This window comes from Musa acuminata, chromosome BXJ1-3, assembly GCF_036884655.1.
Source record: "Musa acuminata AAA Group cultivar baxijiao chromosome BXJ1-3, Cavendish_Baxijiao_AAA, whole genome shotgun sequence".
NCBI classification, from domain to species: Eukaryota; Viridiplantae; Streptophyta; class Magnoliopsida; order Zingiberales; family Musaceae; genus Musa; species Musa acuminata.
Genome location: NC_088329.1, coordinates 31,620,001 through 31,627,500, shown reverse-complemented (window position 1 = coordinate 31,627,500; position 7,500 = coordinate 31,620,001).

Here is a 7,500-nt window from a genome sequence, read left to right as displayed (position 1 = left end):
ACTTTAACTTGTAATCAAGCAAGATGCAGTTAAAGCAAGTCTATGAAGGCAATTTACGGTTGTGATGGAAATTAGAATGTAAGCGTAAACTGAAATATGATGTTCGTACGATAAAACTGATTTACGTCTAAACGTCGATTCGGAAAATACTGAACTTGAAACACGATCGTAAATGCGCAGAAGGCAGTAAGCTATTGAGGAGGTTTGTAGTAAAGATAATATGCTTAAAGTAAATGCAAATCGAGATTTAGAGTGGTTCGGTCAATCTTGACCAACATCCACTTCTGGCTTCCCCCACCGATGAGGTCACCGACGTCCACTAGAGGCCTTCCTTCAATAGGCGAAGGCCAACCACCCTTTTACAGTTTCACTCCTTTTGATGGGCTTAGGAGATAACCTTTATAGAATTTTCTTTCCTCTCTTGACAGATCAAAACTTGGAAGAAAAGAGGAAGGAGAACTTTTAACTCATACAACACTTTCCTTCAATAGGCGAAGGCCAACCACCCTTTTACAGTTTCACTCCTTTTGACGGGCTTAGGAGACAACCCTTACAGAATTTTCTTTCCTCTCTTGACAGATCAAAACTTGGAAGAAAAGAGGAAGGAGAACTTTTAACTCATACAACACTTTTTGAGCTCTCAAAAACACAGAGTAAGATCAGGATTTTGGTGGTTTTTGGTTACTCTATCATTACTAAAATGGTGGGGTATTTATAGGCCCCAACCCAGTTTGAATTCCGAGCTCGAAACTATAAATTCCTGGAATTCTGGGGTCTGGCGGTTGCACCGCCTGGCAGAGCTCGAAGACTGAGCCTCTAGGCAGTGCCACCTCCTGTCAGGGGCGGTTGCACCTCCTGCCAGAGCTCGAAGACCAAGCTCAGGCGATGCCACCGCTTGACTAGGGCGGTTGCACCTCTGTTAGTGGTGGTTGCACCGCCCAGCTAGAGCTCGGAGATTGAGCCCTGGGCGATGCCACCGCCGACCCAAGCGGTGCCACCTCTAGCCAAGTAATCTGGGTCCGAATGGGCTGATCCATTCAGCCCAATTTGGGTCTTTCAAGGGCCCAATTGCCCCAAGATTAAGTTAATGGGATCACCTCCCATTTCTAACTTAATCTTCATGCTAACTACGAATTTCTTAAGGCATTTACTGCAACTTGCTCCGGTGCGTCAATCGCTTCTTCCGGCGAGCTTCCGGCGAACTTCCGGCGAACATCCGACGAACCTTCGGCGATGCTCCGATAGACTTCCGGCAAACTCCTGGACTTGCGACGATCCACTTGGCGAGTTCCAACGAGCATCTTTGGCAAGCTCCTAGACTTCTCGGATTTGTTCTCGTAGAATCTCCGACGACCGTCCGGACTTTGGTCAAACTCTCGAACCCCCAACGTGATCATAGTCTTGACTCCGGCGTAACTTCTGCTGCATGTCTTACTTTCATCGTAGTTAATCCTGTACACTTATCTCAACATATGGATTAGATAACAAATGACAATTGGCGTCATCATCAAAATCCGAGATTCAACAATCTCCCCCTTTTTTATGATGACAATCAATTGATAACAGAGTTAACCTTAACTCCCCCTATCTATGTGCCATAATTGAGATAAATCATTCTTGAATTCAAAGCCTTTGAATTCAAGAGACATATTGATAAGTTAAAATCATTTAACCTTATCAATACTCCCATCATGATGTATCTCTATGAAAATGATGTATGATGTCAAGACTCGACATCCATTTTCAAATTTCAAATGTGAATTATGGTAATGATAACAATTCATTATATGGTAAGATATCAACATGTAAAATTTCGAAGTAAGATTTTGATATCTTAACACGATGTACATATTTCAAGTATTTTAGCAATCATAGCATTTCATTACATGGTAAGATATCAATACGTAGGACTACGATGCAAGTTCTTGATATCTTAACCCGATGCAAACATGGCATATTGCTAATATGGCAATCATAGTTATCATTAATTCATATTTTTTCGATGATGCAAGCATTGCATAGCATCAATACACATATATCTGTTTCTTTCAACATAATATAGCATTTATAGCATCAATTTATATATTTCTCCCCCTTTGTCATCAACCAAAAGGAGAACGATATAAACAACTTTTAAATATATGTGCGATGCCATAAGTAGGTTCATGTCATTTATCTACATAGAGTGATAGGATACAAACATCTCAAGAAGAACATGACATGAAGTGAAAACTTCTTCCTTTTCATTTGTTATTATCTTTTTGCATGAAGGAGGAAAGCCAATTATGTAGTTCAAATCGATAGGATATTAAGGCATGCTTTACAAGGATCAGGATATTTATGTGAATCAAATCCTTGCACATAAGAATATCTTCCTTTTATAAGAAGGAATCATCAAATCTATTTCTCAAGGAGAATATTTTTCACATGATAAGTCTAAAAGGTATGCATTTGCTAAATGATTCTATTTGTCAAAAATCAATGATGTGAATTAAACTATAAGTGACATATGTTTATTAAGTCCGAAAGAGAATAATGTATTCATGAAATCCGATTGGAATTAAAATGTTAATTTAACACTTTCATGCAATCGGACAAGACTATAATCATGAAGACATGCTCATTGTTATGAAAATTTTTGTATTAATTTTCAACATGTGATTTTAGGCATATGTAATGGCAATTAAGTGATTTGATCATTCAATCAGTAAAGTCCGAAAAAAAAATTTTTAACAAGTTTATGCATTCGAACACATCAACATCATGGCAATACATCAATATCATGGTAATATTTAACATTATGGTAATGTCTTATCAATTTCATGACTATGTTACTTTCTCATATCATATTTACCAAGGCATGATGTTTTCAAAGTAGGCATTATAGAAACATTTAATTTAACATGAAATGCGACAATGAGTAACGCGATTGAGCATATTCTAATTAATACATTAGGTAACCATATCAGCAATCAGTAGTCATCAAGGCATTATGATCAAGGTGAGTAATATAAAGAGTTTACAACAACGTAATTGTTACAACAAGAGGTTATTGTGTCCACATATACAAGCTTATTCAGGAGGTGGAAAATTAAAGTGCCTAAATAAAGAGTCAAATTGTCGATGAATTTGCTGCAGTTCAGATAGGATTTGATCTTGTTGAAGTTTAAGCCGATCTTGTCTTTGTTCAAATCGGTCCATCCGAATTCCAATGTCTTCGATAGGTGATGCAGGAGCTTGCCCAAATGGATGTGTTTCCTCAAAGGGACAGATCGGAGGAGATTGAGTACCCCTAAAGACTAGTGTTTCGGGTTCTAGTTCTGGTTGAGGGGAATCGGTTCTTCTAGGCATTCTAACCCAATTACCGTTTCTATAAACACATCTCAATCGGTGAAGTAGATTTTTGTTTATTATGCTAAACCTATCTACTTTCATCACTTCTTTGTCGGGTGGTATTGGAATATCGTAGGCTTTAAGTATTCTAGTGATTATACCACGATATTGAAGCATCATGTCTCTCTTAGATAGTTCTATCATGTTTTGTTGTATAAGGTATCCAAAACATATGTTATGTCCTTTCATGATCCAATACATGGTTCCTAATTCTATTTGACTTATTTCATCATGATGGTATTGTTTAGGGAGAATGATGCTAGTTAGGATATGATGAAGTACTTTAGTATTTAGTGGTAGTAGATGTTCACAGCTTTTAGGAACTATCACTTGGTTGGGATTACCGAAAACTGTTCCTAAGGCTTCAACATATGTTGTCCCAACCATTTCATTGTCCCACGATCCTCTAAAATAAAGTCCTCTATTTTTTACGGGAATGCCTATCATGTCGCAAATGAATTTATCCGTAATGGAGATATGTTGTCCTAAGAGATAGGTAGACATTCTTTCTTCTTCATCTACTTGTAGATTGTTGTAAAACAGTCTAACAAGTCTTGAATAGATGGGTTCACTAATTTGTAAAATAGGGAGTAGATCTAGGTTTGCAAACTATTGGATTGTCTCTAAGTCTCTTAGTTCATCTAAATCTACATGTTTTCCCTTATTGACACTTCTAAATTCGAAAGAGGAAAATTTTTCAGCATGATATTTTGAATCGAAAAGGGTAAGATCAAAGTCTTCCACTAATCTCCTCTTCCCTTTGTCCCTTGAGGATCTTCTAGAGCTCATAACTACTGTTATTTAAGAGGATAGTAATGAGCAAGAGTAAATGAATCAAAAATAGAATTTAGAGGTTTCTTAGAGAATACCTTAAGTGAGATCTTCAAGAGAAGGAGAGATTGTTGATCTTTTGCTTCAAAATGAGGAGTATTTGGGATGCTAAGAGGGGAGAAATGAAGGTGGAGAAGCTTTGGAAGAGTAAAAAGGGGAAGGGAGTGAGTTGGGGTCGGTTCCACCACCGGCCCTAGCTTGGTTTAAAAGGGGGCAGGATTGCGGGCGGTTACACCGTTGGCTGGGGCGGTGCAACCGCTTACAATAAGTGATAGCCAGAGGTGCTACCTCCAGTTGGGGCGGTGCCATCGCCTACAGGCAGTGAGCACTCGTTTTGACTGCTGTGTGATCTGATTTGAATTTTTTTGACTTGAGAAGAATTTTTTATTTGGAGCAGTCAACTTTACTCACGTAATTACATAAGAATTTTCAAGATGAGAAATTTTGCACGATCAAGATAGATCTAGTGACACACATACTCTACTTCAAATGTCATACGCATGTTTATGACATATTATCCAAGTTGGTAAACTTTGCAAGTCCATGACAAACTTTGCTTACAAGACGTAAGTTTATGATATAGTTGGATTCGAACAAGTCAATTTGATGGGTTCGAAAATCCAGAAGATATGTGAAGGGAGAATCATGGGTTTCTAATTCTGAGGGATCAGATAGGATTGTATCTGCATTGCTCTTGTAATTTTAATTTTCTAATCCTCTTTTTGTTATTTAGGTTAGGGAGCATCGCATGTTCTTTTTGGATCTCGAGTTATGAATATCGAGTATCCAAAGAGCAGGATATTATTTCATGCTCCCAGCTTGGGATGAATTACATCTCTACAAGACAGGATAAGTTTTAGGTACCCATTTACTTTTGGGTGCCTCAAAAACTAATCTACATCATTTATCATGTTGCATAGAGTTTATCATGGTTCCTTTAGGAACCCAAATTAATTTGTTCGGACTAATTTTCTTGAATGGACAATAATGCGTTTTGTGTCCATAGTTGCAACAAAAGTTGCATTTGCTTTGGTGTCGAACATGTAGGATGGGGCCTTTTATGAAGGTGGTTGGATTTTGGTGAGGATTTCTCACAAATCCGATTCCACTTCTTTTGGGAACGTGACCCTTGTTTGTAAGGATCATGTTCAAAGACTTGCTACCAATCTCGAATTTCTTCAAGGTGTCCTTAAGTAGAAAGTTTTCCTTTTGGATAGTTTCTAGATTATGGCATTTTATACAAGAACCTAAACTATCATGATATTCAGTTTTTAATTTATCAAAATTACAAGTAAGACTATCATGCTCCTTTTTTAGCAATTTATATTTTCTACTAATAATCTTACATTCATCAAATAAGTCATGGAAGGCATTTAATAACTCATCAAATGATAAATCTGCCTCAATTAAATTTGTTACCTCCTCTCCGATGGCCATTAAGGCGTAATGAGCAACTTGCTCGGTGTTGGACTCCTCTTCTTCGGACGTGCTCGAGTCATCCCACGTTGCTTTGAGCACCTTCTTATTTGATGTTCTCTTCTTGGCTTGAGGACAATCACTTTTATAGTGTCCCGGCTTTTTGCACTCGTAGCAAATAACTTGGTCCTTTTTGGGTTCAAGTTTATTTTTTGTGTCATTTTTAAACTTTTTTCTCTTAATGAATTTTTTGAATTTCTTTGTTAGAAGTGCCAAGTCATTGTCATAGTCCTCATCACTTGAGTTTTCTCTCAAGTGGTCATCTAAAGTTCTAAGTGTCATATCCTTCATGTTCTTTGGAAGGATGTCTTCTTGCTCTTCATGAGCCTTGCATGTCATTTCATAGGTCATTAATGACCCGATTAGTTCTTCAAGAGGGAAGTTGTTTAAATATTTAGCCTCTTGAATAGCAGTGACTTTAGGGTCCCAACTCTTAGGAAGGGATCTTAGAATCTTATTTACTAGCTCAAAATCCAAAAAACATTTGCCGAGTCCTTTTAGACCATTGACGACATCCGTGAAACGGGTGTACATGTCACTAATAGTCTCGCTCGGTTTCATTCGGAAAAGTTCGAAGGAATGTATCAAAAGATTGATTTTTGACTCTTTCACTCTAGTTGTGCCTTCGTGAGTCACTTCGAGTGTATGCCAAATATCAAACGCGGTTTCACAAACCGAAACACGATTAAACTCATTTTTATCAAGCGCACAAAATAAGGCATTCATAGCCTTTGCATTAAGAGCGAAAGTCTTCTTCTCCAATTCATTCCAATCGATCATTAGAAGAGAAGACTTCGAAAATCTATTTTCAACAAGATTCCAAAGTTCAAAATCCATTGAAATAAGGAAGATCCTCATTCGGGTCTTCCAATAGGTGTAGTCCGTTCCATTGAACATGGGTGGACGTATAATAGAATGGCCCTCTTGGTTTCCGGCGTATGCCATCTCTCTTGGATTTTAATCCATTTGAGAGTTAACCCCGCTCTGATACCAATTGTTAGGATCAAGAGCACTGAGAGGGGGGGGGGGGTGAATTAGTGTAGCGGAAAACTTTCGATGATTGAAATCGCGTTCGTACGATAAGAGCGATTTCAATAGAAAATCCGATTCGTAAATCACTTTAACTTGTAATCAAGCAAGATGCATTTAAAGCAAGTCTATGAAGGCAGTTTGCAGTTGTGATGGAAATTAAAATGTAAGCGTAAACTAAAATATGATGTTCGTACGATAAAACTGATTTACGTCTAAACACCGATTCGGAAAATACTGAACTTGAAACACGATCGTAAATGCGCAGAAGGCAGTAAGCTATTGAAGAGGTTTGCAGTAAAGATAATATGCTCAAAGTAAATGCAAACTGAGATTTAGAGTGGTTCGGTCAATCTTGACCTACAACCACTTTTGGCTTCCTCCACCGATGAGGTCACCGACGTCCACTAGAGGCCTTCCTTCAATAGGCGAAGGCCAACCACCCTTTTATAATTTCACTCCTTTTGACGGGCATAGGAGACAACCCTTACAGAATTTTCTTTCCTCTCTTGATAGATCAAAACTCGGAAGAAAAGAGGAAGGAAAACTTTTAACTCATACAACACTTTTTGAGCTCTCAAAAACACAGAGTAAGATCAGGATTTCAATGGTTTTTGGTTACTCTGTCATTGTTGAAAGGGTGGGGTATTTATAGGCCCCAACCCAGTTTGAATTCCGAGCTCAAAATTGTCAATTCCCGGAATTCCGGGGTCTGGCGGTTGCACCGCTTGGCAGAGCTCGAAGACTGAGCCTCTGGGCGGTGCCACCTCC